The 16,752-nt window shown below is 40.2% G+C and overlaps 1 long non-coding RNA gene across 1 annotated transcript; it reads left to right on the top strand.

Moving 5' to 3' along the window:
- Positions 1 to 4,334: 4,334 nt before the first annotated feature.
- On the top strand, positions 4,335 to 11,964 carry LOC311238527. The gene is made up of 3 exons (XR_014620371.1): positions 4,335 to 4,418; positions 4,736 to 4,793; positions 11,694 to 11,964. It is a non-coding gene; the product is annotated as an uncharacterized lncRNA (long non-coding RNA).
- The last annotated feature ends 4,788 nt before the right edge of the window (positions 11,965 to 16,752 follow it).

The following is a 16,752-nucleotide window of genomic DNA, read 5'->3' as shown; positions in this document are numbered from 1 at the left end:
TTGTACAATAAATGACCAAGTATGGCTTTGTCAGTATTCCAATGTACAGTGTACAATGTGTGTGTCCCCCCCACCTCCAATGTACAGCCCCCACCCAACCTCCTCCAATGTAGTTTCTACGTCAAATACACTCTTTTTCTGGACACTTTTGTATCACAAACAGTACTGTATTTGCAAATCTGATATGTCATAAATGTATAGATGTACTGTCTATCTGTATGTCATATATGTTATGATGAATTGAAAATGAAGAACCCTGATGTAAACAAGACGAAAGTCTTTCTCTGGTCTGCAACCCCTTAACAATTGTATGTATTGAGCTGTACTGTACTGTACCCATTCTGCAATCTGTTAATAAACTTTTCAATCAATCAATCAATCAAGAGGCTCTATTGTTATGCCTTATTGCCCAACATTACAAAATTGATTATTCTTATTTATACTAACAATGACTAAATTCACACCATTCAAAAGTGTCATTATCACTGTTTTGTTTAGCTAGAATACCTGCACCACAATATAATTTGTGAATTATTAGCCCACTCACCCCCCACAGAGGTGATAAGAGGCATTGAGTTTCAAAAACACACAAATTATTCAAGAACATGCTTGTCAGAGGATGGTTTATTAATCCAGAAATTGTAAGAATTCTATTTACATGATCTATTATGCCAGTAATACTCTCAGTATTCATTCAGTGTACTCATGCATTCACAGGAATATTGTTAATTGTTCAATATATATATACAAAAAAAATGTAATTGTTTAATTTGGGTTAACCTTCTGTCGTGTGGCAGTGAAAGGGTTAAGTGGCACTTTGGTAATTCACATGTAAAATAGAGTGGTTATTTGTGCTTGACAGGTGAACGCCGAACGCTGCCTAGTCAAAGCAAGTCTGAAATAATGTGAAAAAGAGTTCCAGTAAAAGCATTGTAAAAAGTATTTTTTTTTTGCTGTTTAAAATATATTTTTTCTTGACGTTTCTTTTTATGAAGGAGAGCATGGCGCTGTAATATTATTTAAAGGCACTTAATGCCATTGTAAAATTAAGTGGGAGTGTTGTAATATTATTTAAAGGGACTTGAATGCCATTGTAAAATTAAGTGAGAGTGTTGTAATACAGTACTTTTACCTTACCACTAGATGGCACTATCAGTCACTCTCTTTTTTTTTTTTGCTGCTTAGGCACTCTTTCGAAGTTGGTTTTCGGTTAGAGTTTGTCTTAGAGCATGGCGATAGAACGCCATGATATTCTGTACCCGCAAAAAGCTAAAACAAAAGGCTGGCTGTCACAAAACAGTCACATCTAGAGACCTCAAAACCTACTCTAGCGAGGCCTTTAACCTTGAACTGGAGAGCCTGGACTGGTCAGATGAGCTCAATGGTACACTGGTTGAAGAAACATGGCTTGGCTTCAAAACCAAATTCTCAACAATACTAAACAACATGGCCCCCCTAAGAACCACCAGGGTAAAAAATTGCGCTGAGCCGTGGATGCACACTGAAATACTGACCGTAAAAGTAAAAGTCAGTCAAAGCTTACCAAAAGCACAAGCAGTGAACTCCAAGCCCATGTGACTGAACTCAAACTAGAAAGAAACAGACTAAGAAATGACGTAAACTCCATGATAAAAACTGCAAAAAAAAATCATTAATGACAAAACTGAGGAAAACAAAAATAAACCACATGAACTTTTTAAATTACTCAATAATCAACTAGGCTGCAGTAAAAAACTTAAAATCAGGTTCTCAAACATAAACATAAAGACGGACAACACGCTCATCACAGACAAACTGGATGTAGCCAATTACTTAAACACTTTCTTCACAAACATAGCCACAACACTGATAAACAAACTACCTTCCCACTCAGGGCAGTATGGGGTAGAACACATAGTAGCATACTACAAGAACCTAGGCGTCCACAAAGACGATTTCAAACTGGAAATGGTAACTATACAGATGAGGTACTCAAAAAACTGAGCGCCCTCCAACCGAACAAGGCCACTGGCCATGACAACATCCCCTCCAAATTCCTCAGAGACTCAGCAGCCGCCATCACCCCAGTCATCACACACATAATAAACCTCTCCATAAAACAGGGACACGTCCCCAAGGACTTCAAAATTGCGAGAGTAACACCCCTGCACAAAAAGGGCAGCAAATTAGACCCAGGCAACTACCGCCCTGTTTCTATCCTTACATCCATCTCGAAAGTCATGGAAAAAATAGTATACGAACAGGTCGAAAAGTACCTCGCGGATAAAAATCTAATCTACGAATTCCAATCTGGCTTCAGAACATCCCACTCCACTGACACATGCCTTCTCTATTTGAACGACCACATCAAGCAAGAGGTGGACGCGGGCAAATACTGCGGCATGGTCATGCTGGACCTACAAAAGGCCTTCGACACTGTCAATCACACCATTCTGATTGACAAGCTAAAAGCAATTGGTTTTGATAGTCTATCAGTGAGCTGGATGCAATCCTACCTGGAGGGGAGAGAGCAGATGGTGGAGGTAAACGGTACCCTACCCCCCCCCCCCCCCCCTCACAGTAAGCTGTGGTGTTCTACAAGGAAGCATACTAGGTCTGCTACTGTTCCTAATTTATGCAAATGACATGTCGTCAGCTTGTGACTGCAACTTGTTCCTTTTTGCGGACGACTCAGCCCTGCTGGTCTCTGACAAGAACAAGTTACAGGTTGAAAAAACCCTCAGCTCAGAACTAGGCAAAATCTGCATATGGCTTGCCGACAACAAACTATCATTACACATGGGCAAAACAGAGTCCATTCTCTTCGGTTCAAATAACAAACTCAGCAAGACCGACGGCTTCTCAGTTACAGTGAAAATGGATTGAAAATGGGGGACCCTGATGTAAACAAGACGAAAGTCTTTCTCTGGTCTGCATCCCCTTAACAATTGTGTGTATTGAGCTGTACTGTATTGTACCCATTCTGCAATCTGTTAATAAAGTAATAATCAGAGTAGGGGTTAGAGAGGGGAGAATGGAAGGTGAGGATCAGGGGTTTAGAAAAGGGCATTTGTCAGTAGAGGAAGTACAGGAGGAGAAAGAGAGGGTGTGGGGGGAGAAGTTGGAGATAGTGGCATTTGTGACAAGAGTAGTGAATACAATAGTGATGGTTAGCAGTAGGACAGAGAGGTTAAAGTTAGTAGTTGAAGCAGCAGTACTAGACATGGGTATGAAGGGGTTGACAATGGGGCAAGTATCAAGGGAGTTAGGGAAGTTAGGGAAGAAGGTTGTTGTGAGTGATCAAGTAAGAGAGTTAGGGAAGGTGGTGGTGAGTGTTCAAAAAGGCCAGAGTCAGCCCGCAGGAGGCAATGAATGACTCATAGATTAGGTTTGGATAGGGTGGTGATGTTAGGGATGGGGTTTTTGTTTTGTGTGTTATGGGGTTGAATGGATTGTATGCAATCCTATACCTGGAGGGGAGAGAACAGATGGTAGAGGTAAATGGTACTCTACCCCCCCCCCCTCACAGTGAGCTGTGGTGTTCCACAAGGAAGCATACTAGGACCGCTACTCTTCCTAATTTATGCAAATGACATGTCGTCAGCCTGTGACTGCAACTTGTTCCTGTTTGCGGACGACTCAGCCCTGCTGGTCTCTGACAAGAACAAGTTGCAGGTTGAAAAAACCCTCAGCACGGAACTAGGCAAAATCCGTAAATGCCCAAAACCCCCACTACCTCCTAATAGACAGTCTCCTCCCCACCGCATGTATATATTCCCTCCCCGCCGTATGTATTTCTCTCCCACCCACCCACCCCCTCCTAATGTACAGTCCCCTCCCCATCATATATACTCTGTCAGGATCTAGGGGTAACAGTACTGTATATTTGAATACCGTTTATGTCACAAATGTATCAGTACTAAATACCTATATGTCCCTATGCCATAAATGTCATGTATGTTGTGTATGTCATAAATGTCTATATGAATTGAAAATGGGGGACCCTGATGGAAACAAGACAAACGTCTTTCTCTGGTCTGCATCCCCTTAACAATTGTGTATTGAGCTGTACTGTACTGTACCCATTCTGCAATCTGTTAATAAAATGTTCAATCAATCAATCAAAGTTTGTAGTCACTTGAACTGTGAATTCTAAAAGACAGACACTTCTAAAAGCACCCCTCCCCCAAAGACTAATGAATTGCGTCACCTCCCCCTCCCCTAAATCCCATTTGTCCAATCACATTCTATCACCGCTCAACTGTATGCAGCTTAACAATTGTCTGTCTATCGTCATATTTTTGGCCACAAGTGGCGCTGTTGCGAGTTTGTGGTGGCGCTGTTACAACATTTAGGAAATAGGAGCAGAGAAGAAGATCCCGATTTACAGAGCTAAGATCAACAAGTTAACGTTAGCGCCGCGGTTTGAAACTTTGAAGGTGAGTGTGTAAACTAGTCAATACGATCTTAAACATGTCACAACAGCAGTCATAGTGTATATTTTCAACAATACGTTTGTTTACCAATAGGTTAAAGTGTTTTTGAGTTCGTGTTGGCTTGGCACTGTTTCAACATTTCGATTTAGGTGACTCGACTCAGTCTCGTGTTTTCTGCTACAGCTACAGCTTATCTATCATAATAACGTTACATGTATGGGAGTTTGCAAAGTTTAAATTGTATTAGCTGTTACATTAATACATTGTGTCCTCCTATCTATCTCACTGTCTATCTGCTATGCTTTTATCTTTTACTCAAGTTTATTTGAAATCGAAGACACTCTGACGTCACGAGACCGCCGCCATCTTGGTATGAGGGTAACAAACTGATTTCTACCATCAAATGTGTAAACTGTTAATATGTACCTCAGTTGCGTGTGGGTCAATGAACACACTTGGGTTTATCAAACCGTGGGTTTAGTCTAGATGGAAATAGGGGTCCACGCGCACCCCCCGGAAATGTTTATGCCACCTGATTTTTCTTAATCCTTAAAGTGTCTACTTTCAGAGTCTGCCAGGTGCCAAGCTGAAATAATGTCCGAAAGGCTCAATTTTTAACCCTTTATTGCACCTAACACAAAACCGAAACATTAAAATTTGATGTAGCAAGACTCAAGAGGCATAATCTTTGAAGTAAACAACATACAGAGACAAATGAATGCATTTTCCCATACAATTCTGACCCTAGGAATTCAATGGAATGGTTATTTTTTTGACATTTTACAACATTTTGACTGTATTTCTGGACAAAAACAGCAAACAAATGCAAGAAATGCGTGTCTAACCAACTACATTTTTATTTTTCAAACGCATAGTGAATATTTGTTGACAATCAGTTTTTTTTTCAATCCTCCAACTGTTTATTTGGAAATTATATTGGGTACCAAGCTCAAATAATGTCCCAAAGGCTAGTTTTAACCCTTTATAGCACCTAACCCAAAAATCTAAAAATGAAAATATAATGTAGAAGAGTCATAACTTTTGAAGTAGACAACCAATACATTTACCTTTTCATGTCACTACCAACTTGCTGACCTAAACTACTCATCCTCATCGTCACTGAAGAGATCTTCTAATTCAATTTCTTCCATCTCCAGCTCTTCATCCTCATGCTCGTACTCTCCATCCACTTTACCCACAGACAAAGTTATTGTTGGCGTAATCGGTCACCTTGTCAAGGGCTGCATGCTCTTCTGACTCTGCTCTCTGAGCCAGTACCTCAACAAGAGAAGGAGGGAGGATGGGTCCAATTGCCCAGACCGGTTCCAACACCTCCTCTTCTCCTGTCTTCTCCCAGCCCATGCCTGGATCATGTGGTTTTGGGCTCTTGATTATTGCCTTGTCTGCTCTCTTATAGAAGGCTCGCTGGACATGTGGAATGAGACGGACCTTGGCAGGCGTTCCAGGTCTACTTTTGACTTGGAGTCCAGGACTTTGTCAGCGCCGACCATCTTTCTCATCATTTTCACCCGTACTGTGTCAACTGATGTCATCCGTGCTTGGCCATACATAATGCATGTGAAGCTCTCCATCTCCTCTTGAAGCTCATCAGTGACCATCCAGTCTGCACCAAGCTGCCTGAAAGCTTTGTGGAGTTTACGAGTCTTTTCCAGCTTCTTCAGGGGATTCACCTTGCATTTGCCTTTAAAAGCGCTGATACAGTCCTCCCCAGTAAAGTCGTAGAATCCCAGCAGTGTGCTACAGTAGTCGGGGCCCAGTAATTCCTCAGCAGCAGGGGTAAAGTTGGCATTCTTGGGGAATTTGGGGCCAACTCTTTTGAATGCCAGCTCTGGCAGCGTCTCGGGAGGCGTGATCTTAAGGCTTCTCATCTTGGATGACCTGTCATAGAGAGGAAGGGTCCTTTTCTTGGTGCTCACATGGCTCTCCTTCACTTCTTGAATCATGATTCCCCCGGCGCTGTTTACCACATTTGAACCATGAACGTTGGTGGTGATTCTGTTCAGGTTGTCCCACTCGCTGTGAAAAACAGTGTTTCCCTCGCCAGTGGTGATTTCAGGGGTCATGTTGGTGGACATCTCATCAAAAGCATTGGCCATGGCTGTCTCAAGTTCCATACTGAAGTCGTATGTCTCCGAGTGTCCTAGTCGTGAAAGGATGGTTGTGAGCTGTAAAGAATAAGATAAACAAATGTTTTTTTGTATCAATATCAAATACCTGTATGAAGCATAGTTGAGCAATGACAATGTAGGACCTCATAAGCAATAAGTTAGTTGATCACTCACCTGTTTGCTTCGATAGAGGTGCCGAAGTGTGGCACACAGGAGGATGTGCTTTTGGAGTTTCACTTCACTTGCTGTTAGTTGCTGCTCGACACTAGGGCTGCACGATTTTGGGAAATAATCTAATTGCGATTTTTCGGACAGATATTGCGATTGCGATTATAAATTTTTTTAAGCAGCCCCACAGAGGTTTATTGTAAAATGCGGCTTGCATCTGGCCTACGCGGTGGGTCTGTTCGGGACACAGAGTCTGAACATTTTTCTTTTTACCTGGGAATCGATACCGGTACGGTACCCAACGGTACCTTTTTTTCCCTGTACTTTACTCTCCCTCTCTGAAGTAAACTTCACAACACACAATCTAAAACCCCTTACCTCCCTCTCCCAAACTGTTCCTACAACAATTTTTTTTATGTTGCATGATCATGTATATTTTGTATTATAATTTTTTTTGTGTTTAAATATCAACATTATCTGGCAATCCTCAGTAAATACTATCAAATGAGATATGAGACACGTGCACACACACACAGAAAAGGAGAATTGCTTAAATTATTTTAGAATACTTCAGCTAATGAAGTTAAATGTTTATTATCAACTATCCAGTTCGTTTTTATAGTGCAACGTTTTTCTACATTAATTGAACCAGTAGAGAGAGATGCCCCCACCCCCCCCCCACCCTTTCCTTACTCGGCTCAGATGTTTTCTCTGACTTGAGCAGGGTTAGCTAGGAACAGCTTTCTCAAGCTTCGCACCTTGGGCATGGAATGGGCTACAGGACCATTATCCACTTAGACACCCCGGTCTCTCTTGGTGAATTTAAATCTGTATTACATAACTTCCTACAAGAAGAATGTTGCTGCTTTCTGTAGTCGGGTCCCAACTGCAAAATTACTGTATTACCCTGTATTATACACTTTTACTATCATGTAGACTATTCTGCTTTGTTTTTGTGTTTACATGTGATGTATTGTATATATTGTATACATGCACATTTATTATGTTCTTGTGTGATGTATCGCAAATTTGCCAGGTCTCCCTTGCAAAGGAGATCTTGTCTCTCAATGGGACTTCCTGGTTAAAATCTTAATTTAATTTTTTTTTAATTGCAGGCGATTTGATAATTGCATCATTACAAATTGCGATTTCGATAAAAAATCGATTAATCGTGCAGCCCTACTCGACACACATCTTGTGTAATCGAATAGACCAGCCTCTGCGTCTTCTCACACTTTTCTTCATCAAGTGTCCCAGTCACCACTGAGCTCAGAAATGGTACAAGATGCTCTGGGAGCAGTTCATCCATTTTCACAGCATCCAGCTTGTGTGCAGTTGGGGGCCATGGTAGCTCCTTTGACTCTTTGAATGCCTTTATAATGTGAGAATTGAGGGTGAGTGCTGCTTCTTGTAGTTAATCAGATGTTCCAAGTTTGTACGCACATTTAACTGCTTCATCTACAGTAATGCTTGAGCTGTATATAAGGTTCAACTCTAGAATATTCACTATGTGCTTTAAAAAATGAAAAGGTAGTTGGTCATACACACGTTTGGTCATTTCTTGCTGTTTTTGTCCAGAAATACAGTCAAAATGTTGTCAAATGTCAACAATAACCATCCCCTTGAATTCCTAGGATCAAAATTGTGTGGGAAAATGTATTTTCGCTCTGTAAGTCGTCTACCTCAAAAGTTATGCCTCTTCTACATTATATTTTCATTTTAAAAAATTTGGGTTAGGTGCTATAAAGGGTTCAAACTAGCCTTTGAGACATTATTTCAGCTTGGTACCCAATATAATCTCAAAATAAACACTTGGAGGATTGAAAAAAAAAATTATTGTCACCAAATATTCACTCTATGCGTATTGTATTGTATTTTTTGTCCAGAAATACAGTCAAAATGTTGTCATGTCAAAAATAACCATCCCATTGAATTCCTACGGTCAGAATTGTATGGACAAATGTATTAATTTGTCTCCATGTTGTTTACTTCAAAGGTTATGCCTCTTGCTACATCACATTTTAATGTTTCGGTTTTGGGTTAGGTGCAATAAAGGGTTAAAAATGGAGCCTTTCGGACATTATTTCAGCTTGGCACCTGGCAGATTCTGAAAGTAGACACTTTAAGGATTAAGAAAAATCAGGTGGCATAAAAAGTTCCGGGGGGTGCGCGTGGACCCCTATTTCCATCTAGACTAGTTTATTTAACATCTAGTTGTGACGTGACGACAAGAGCAGGTTCACAGTAGCGAGGCAGTTTGTAAGCAGTAGTACTACAGGTACGGTGGCTCGTAGTAGACGATAGTCAAACTGGATAATCATTTAGCCAATGATCTACAAAATGCATGCGTTGAGCTCCGTTTTTATTACATGGAATTATAAACAAAAGGTCAAGAGCAATGTGTTTGGTTAGCAGACATGTCCAAAAAAGGAGTAGAGGGAAGCTAAGCTTATTGATCCCTACCCCCTTACATTTATGTTTGTTCTTCCATTAATTTGACTAGATATAACATAATTTAGTATAGGGCTGGGCGATATGGAAAAAAATCATATCGCGATAACGATATGATGATTTTATTTTATTTCTCGATATCGATAATTATCGAATTGTTATAAGTATACAACAGATGTTTGTTTATTTTGCAGAAATTCTTTGTCATTGCCGCCATCTTCAGTGTTACATCCCCTCACACTCCAGTTCTCAGGCTGCAGCTGGTTTAAAAGTTAAAGTAAACCGGCTTCTCTGCTGGCTGTGGCTCCAGAGGAGTTGAACAGTTCTGGCTCTGCTAGTTTATTTTCGATCTTTTGGCGCTTTTTTGGTGGACAAACCACCGCACTGTGACTCGTGACTGGAGTCTAGTTCTGCTAGCACACATAGCCTACTGTGTACAGATGGTTTCAAAATGTATTTTAAATTAGAAAGCAAACAAAATAAATGGACAAGAGAGAAATAAATCTGAATTTGGTCAGTATTGTCATTTGGACAAGCAAAGCCATTACTTTAAGTTGCAGGCAAGAAAGACAAGTCTGTCCACTGTCTCTGGTTTTAAAACTGCCCTGTTGCAGGTAAAAAAGGAAAAAAAAGATTTTTCGATTTTTTTTTATTTCGATATCGATTATTAAAATATATCGCCCAGCCCTAATTTAGTATATTACAATATAGAATATACTTTTACTTATACCGGTATTTAAAAGAGAAAAATCAAATAAAATTGATTCACTTGACAGCAGTGAATATAGTACAGCACTACATAACACAATATAACATAACTTTGTTTATCCTCATTACTCATTTCTGTATTTCTCTAATGTGTGTTTTTTTTTAGCTGCTTTTTAAATTGTGCTACATGTTTACTCAGTTTGATGTATTCAGGTAAATTATTCCACAACTTCACTCCACACACCGATATGCACATGCTTTTCAGCGTAGTGTGTACCATTTGTTGTTTAAGATTCCCTCTCCCTCTTAAGTTATATTCTCCTTCCCTGTCTCTGAACCATTTTTGAATGTTGCCTGGGATTAGTTTGTATCTGGCTTTGTATACAATGAGGGCAGTTTTTAAATCCACTAGATCCATACATTTCAATGCTTGTAGCTTTATAAATAAGTTATTAGTGTGTTCATAATATCCTACATTGTTGATTATTCTTATTGCTTTTTTTGCATGGTGCATATTGGCTGTAGAGTGCTTTTGTAGGTATTACCCCACACCTCCGCACAGTAGCTCATATAGTCATATACCATAGGAAGAGTGTACAGTACAGTGTATACAGTGTTTTTTGGTTTAGAATGTGCCTTATCTTGCATAAAACACCAACACTCCGTGCCAATTTAGTCCTGACATATTTGATATGAGGTTTCCAGTTGAGTTTGTTCACAGTATCCATAATTTCATTTTTATCCGTTTTTCTCAAGAAGATGGTACTTGTGTTTCGTTATATAAAATAATTAGAAACACCTCCCCCTTGTGGCGGGGTTATCTCCTCTGCCAGTTTACATTAACAAAGAATCTGTTGAATCTTTCTGCCACCTCATTTTTCTTACTTACTGACTTTCCCTCATCTATAAATTAATCTGGAAAGCCAGAACTGTTGATTTATTTCTTAGAATTGAGTTTCGAACCTGTCCATCTCACAACTGATGTCTCTACAGGTGTGTGTGCGTGTCGTGGTGGCTTGGGGCGCAGCGACACGAGAAGGCCTGAGCTCAGTGTTTTGGGCACATGTAGTGATGCAAGATATATCGGCCGCTGATATAATATCGGCCGATATGGCCGTTTCTTTACACATCGGTATCGGTCCGATATCAAGATTGGGCCGATATAAAAAATTATTATTTTTTTTACATGTTTTGGCCTTAAAGGGGAGATGAAGCGTTAAACAATATGAGCCTAGTTTGTTTGTTGTGTACCTTGGGTAAGACATGGTCCTATAATCAAATGTGAAATCCTGCTTATTTGTCTGAAAACTCGTATTCAATTTAATATTTAATATATTTATTATTGTTGTGAGAGTAAGAATGCTTAAGTGCCTGTAGTAAACTGTGCCGTACTGTGTTTAAGCCAGAGCTGCAGACGGAGGACCTGTTGGTTCTGACCGAGTCCTGGTTCTGCCTGCTGTCCCACCAGCCCATAGACATGTTCCGGGGAAATCAGCACACAGCCTGAGCTGCACTGTGGGGCGATGAGCATATTCACTGAGTACTGAGCACAATGTTGCCACTGTCTCCTCCATAGACATATATAAAGACTAGATGACTCACTGGCCAAGTTAGTAGACAACATTGTCCTAATAAATTAAATGAGTCATATAAATCTTCAATCGCAGCAGGGACCTCAACAGGGGCCGCACCATTGTGCAGGGCTGGGGGTTTTCAGCACATTTTATTATCATAAAATGTGTTTCTTGATATGAAAATGTGCTTCTTGATATGAAAAGTATCTGACTGATGCACCTAAATTATGTATTTCTGTTTGTCTCAGGTGATGTGATTACTCAACAGTTTGGGGACTTTCTGTCTGTTGAAGCAAGAGATAACGGCTTCCTCGCCTACGGGAAGGCTGGGTCCTGGTCCTGGCCCAGCTCATCACAAAATCCAACACCCTCAGGAAGCGCCAGAGAAAAGATGGTGGAACTAAAAATGGTTGAAGCAGAATTGGAGAAGAGGGCCATAGAACTGCGATACATGCCCCCCACATGACATTATATACATTGGAGAGTATATACATTTGAGGGGGAAGAAACTGTACATTGGAGGAGGTGGGGGTTGAGTAGGTGGGGCGGGGGGGGGGGGGGGGTAACTGTTCATTGGAGGGGGTTGGGTTATAGTCCAGTCATTATAGGCCAGAATTAGGCTAAACCTAGGACAAATTGCAACATTAGCAAACTCAACTGATTTTGTATCCTCAATATGTCTTTAGTGAGAGAAAAAAAGTCCCAAGGAATCCCATCATGGGAAATGTGTTTTTTTTCAATGTTTTGTTACCCCTATAGTCCAGTCATTATAGGCCAGAATTAGGCTAAACCTAGGACAAATTGCAACATTAGCAAACTCCCTCAATATGTCTTTAGTGAGAGAAAAAAAGTCCCAAGGAATCCCATCATGGGAAATGTGTTTTTTTTCAATGTACTTGATTGCTGGCAGGATCACTGACGACACTGTCTTTCAGAGATTGTGACGCGTTCAAATTTTGAGGTAGCTCAAAAGTAAAGATACCATTTGATTCTAGACAACCTCGGGTTTCCAATGAGACCAACCATGTCATGTTACCTCATTGGAAAGGGGGCTACATACCTAATTATTCAAAGTTAAGATGATTTTTTTTGGGGAGGGAAATATGGCCATCACCATTTTTCAAATGGTCCCTTGGCCTTCTACCTCAATATATGTTAATGAAATGGGTTACATGGGTACCTACAAGCCTCCCCTATACAGACATACCAAATTTATGTTAAGCCCATGTAGTTTTGTGCAAGAATCATGTAGTGTTTTGCATGCTGTACAAATATGTAGTTTCCGCCTATTATAAAAACCCCCATCTCCATGGACCTATCCCCACGGACATAAACCCTTGAGCCCCATCCTCGTGGACTGAGCTCCACAGAGCCTATCTACTAATATTCCAAGAAGAAAAAAATGTCTTTATCAAATGTTTTGATTAGTTCTAGCGTGTATGCTAATTGGTGCATATCAAATAAGATAATGTGTGATTTGCATGAGTAAACAGAATAATTCAATGAAGTTGTGATTGACTTTTTTTCTTGTCTTTGTGTGTGTAATCAGCTTGTGAGTTTTTATAGTGATATCTAAAAGTAAAATTTTCACCACTGTTATAATCGATATGAACATATATAGGTCGTTTTCAAAACTTTCCCATGATGGGATTCCTTGGGAGTTTTTTTCCCTCACTAAGGACATAATGAGGATACAAATCAGTTGAGTTTGCTACTGTTGCAATTTGTCCTAGGTTTTTTCATATAATGACTGGACTATTAGGACATTTACAGAGGCCAGTTTCGAATTGCCGCCTCCAGTAGGTTCTCCTTGAGAGTGGTTTTGAAAGTGGGTAGTGATTCACATTCCTTTACAGCTGTGGGTAGGGCGTTCCACATTGATGTGGCATAATGTTTGTTTGTTATGTTTTAATAAACATCTTTGGACCATGTGTAAATTTTTTATTCAAATACAAAAGTCTGGTGCAAATTTCGCTTGAATACGCTCATTGGAAATACATTTACTGAACAAAATGTTGATGTGTTCAATAATTATTTCCCCCACTGTACACTGCTATCATACATAGTTATATGGGTTATATGCAGGTGTATAAGTAGGTATATAGAATTATTATGGTTATATATGCTGTAAATATAAATTAATACTCTTGATTCCAGTCCAGTTCTGCTTGTGGAGCAGACCTCAATCACACTAATCTGTAAATTCAACTAAATCTATTTATTTAATAAACATTTATATGTAAACATGCCAGATTGTAGCTATAAACTCATTTCCATCTACAAACTTTAACACACTTGGGTGGTTACTGTATAAAGTAGTAAGTCACTGGATGGTAACCTGGTTACTGTATTATTAAAAACGGTAAGTCACTATGGTGAATATTAGGGATGTCCGATATTATCGGCCGATATCGGCAGTAAAATGTGATATCGGAAAATATCGGTATCGGTAAATTTTTTTTTTTCTTTTTTTTTACATTTATTTAACCTTTATTTACCCAGGCAAGCAAGTAAGAACCAATTCTTATTTGATTTATTGTCAAAAGTATGCATGTTGGTTTAATTCAACAACAAGAGATATGTAATGTTAATTTTTACTTTTTTAATTATCATATTTTGCACAGATAATGCTTACATTTAGAAAGCATTTTGAATGCATCCAGTGAAATTATTAATTACCTGAAATTATTCAGTTTTTTTGGGGGGAAACCCTGCATATATCGGTATCGGTTGATATCGGTATCGAAATTAAGAGTTGGACAATATCGGAATATCGGTATCGGTAAAAAAGCCAATATCGAGCATCCCTAGTGAATATAAAACGTTAAGTGGATGGTTACTGTATAAACGGTTTCCATCTAGTCCCTTTGCAGGTTGATGTGAACACAAAACATGCAAAGAACATGCAATACAAAGATAATAAACGTACATACTAATTGTGTAGTAGTTAGTTATTATTGTATTAATATTCTACAGTATCGGCAGATCGCTGCCATCTCAAATGAATCTTCTGTACATCCCTGCAAGAAAGCCATTGAGAATATATATAGTGTGTTATTTAATTTCTTTAATCCATATGTGTTGTCTGGAAGCACTTTGCCGTATTCTATTATAATATTTTTTTTGTTTGTGTTGTATGTTACATACGTCTGGTGGCAATCAATTTCCCCATTTGGTGATTAATAAAGTATATTCTCTCAAATCATTTTCAATTCTCCGTTTTCTATCAACAAATCTCGCATATCCTTGTCAGACAGATTGCCATACATTCTAACAACTTCAGCCATTTCTCTACTATACTACTGTAACGTTGAATCTTGAGACGCAACTATATTTGAACGGAACTGCAAACTTGAACCACGGCCGCTGTCCGCCCCGCCCCCAGACTTCAGAATGACCCAATCAAATGCGCTCTGTCATTGAAATGCAAATACCAGCATCTGCGTCATGTACCACGCCCCTAGACGTCCGCCCCCAGACGTCCGCCCCCAGACGTTGCTACTCATCCCAGCTAGTTCATTCGCAGGTTGCGAATGAACTAGCTGGGTACCCAACTAGTTCATTCGCAGGTTGCGAATGAACTAGCTGGGTACCCAACTAGCTCATTCGCAAAATGCTCCTTGCGAATGAACTAGCTGGGTACCCAGCTAGCTAGGTCATCTTTGCGAATGAACTAGTTGGGTACCCAGCTAGTTCATTCGCAAAATGATCCTTGCGAATGAACTAGCTGGGTACCCAGCTAGCTAGGTCATCTTTGCGAATGAACTAGTTGGGTACCCAGCTAGTTCATTCGCAAAATGATCCTTGCGAATGAACTAGCTGGGTACCCAGCTAGCTAGGTCATCTTTGCGAATGAACTAGTTGGGTACCCAGCTAGTTCATTCGCAAAATGATCCTTGCGAATGAACTAGCTGGGTACCCAGCTAGCTAGGTCATCTTTGCGAATGAACTAGTTGGGTACCCAGCTAGTTCATTCGCAAAATGGTCCTTGCGAATGAGCTAGCTGGGTACCCAGCTAGCTAATGTGTCAGCTAGCTGGGTACCCAGCTAGCTCATTCGCAAGGACCATTTTGCGAATGAGCTAGCTACTAGCTGAGGCAAAATTTGGTGTAAAGCCTATGGGACAAAGCCGGCTAGTTAACTAGCTAAGACACGTGCTACCTAGCTAGCTGGGTACCCAGCTAGCTGACACATTTGCAACCTAGGTAGTGAGCTAGCTCATTCGCAAATGTGTCTTTGCGAATGAGCTAGCTAGGTACCCAGCTAGCTAGGTCATCTTTGCGAATGAGCTAGTTGGGTACCCAACTAGCTCATTCGCAAAATGATCCTTGCGAATGAACTAGCTGGGTACCCAGCTAGCTAGGTCATCTTTGCGAATGAACTAGTTGGGTACCCAACTAGCTCATTCGCAAAATGATCCTTGCGAATGAACTAGCTGGGTACCCAGCTAGCTAGGTCATCTTTGCGAATGAACTAGTTGGGTACCCAGCTAGTTCATTCGCAAAATGATCCTTGCGAATGAACTAGCTAGGTACCCAGCTAGTTCATTCGCAAGCACACATTAGCTAGCTGGGTACCCAGCTAGCTAGGTCATCTTTGCGAATGAGCTAGTTGGGTACCCAGCTAGTTCATTCGCAACCTGCGAATGAACTAGTTGGGTACCCAGCTAGTTCATTCGCAACCTGCGAATGAACTAGCTGAGATGAGTAGCAACGTCTGGGGGCGGACGTCTAGGGGCGTGGTACATGACGCAGATGCTGGTATTTGCATTTCAATGACTTGATTGATTGATTGATTGATTGATTGATTGATTGATTGATTGAAAAGTTTATTAACAGATTGCAGAATGGGTACAGTACAGTACAGCTCAATACATACAATTGTTAAGGGGATGCAGACCAGAGAAAGACTTTCGTCTTGTTTACATCAGGGTCCCCCATTTTCAATTCATCATAACATCATAACATCATAATAACATAACATCATAACATTCATTTAACGTTATGCAGTGTTTGTGAATGTTAAATGTGGGGAATGTTTGTGCTGCTGTGACACATTAAGCCTTGGCTCACCCTTGAGTTACCATATTGTGCTTCCTTTATGTTAATAAATATCATTTTTGTTTACAAACCTGGTCATTTTGAGTTACCATATTGTGCTTCCTTTATGTTAATAAATATCATTTTTGTTTACAAACCTGGTCATTTCTGTCAACCAATGAGCTGACAGAACCACCCTCCACCCCCAAACACCCTCTGCTCCGCCCCAAAACAGCCCTCCGGTCCACCCCCAAACACCCTCCGCCCC

This window comes from Notolepis coatsorum (genome assembly GCF_963971535.1).
Source record: "Notolepis coatsorum genome assembly, chromosome: 12".
Taxonomy (NCBI): domain Eukaryota; kingdom Metazoa; phylum Chordata; class Actinopteri; order Aulopiformes; family Paralepididae; genus Notolepis; species Notolepis coatsorum.
The sequence above is the reverse complement of the archived record's forward strand: the minus strand, read 5'-3'. Positions and strand labels throughout refer to the sequence as shown.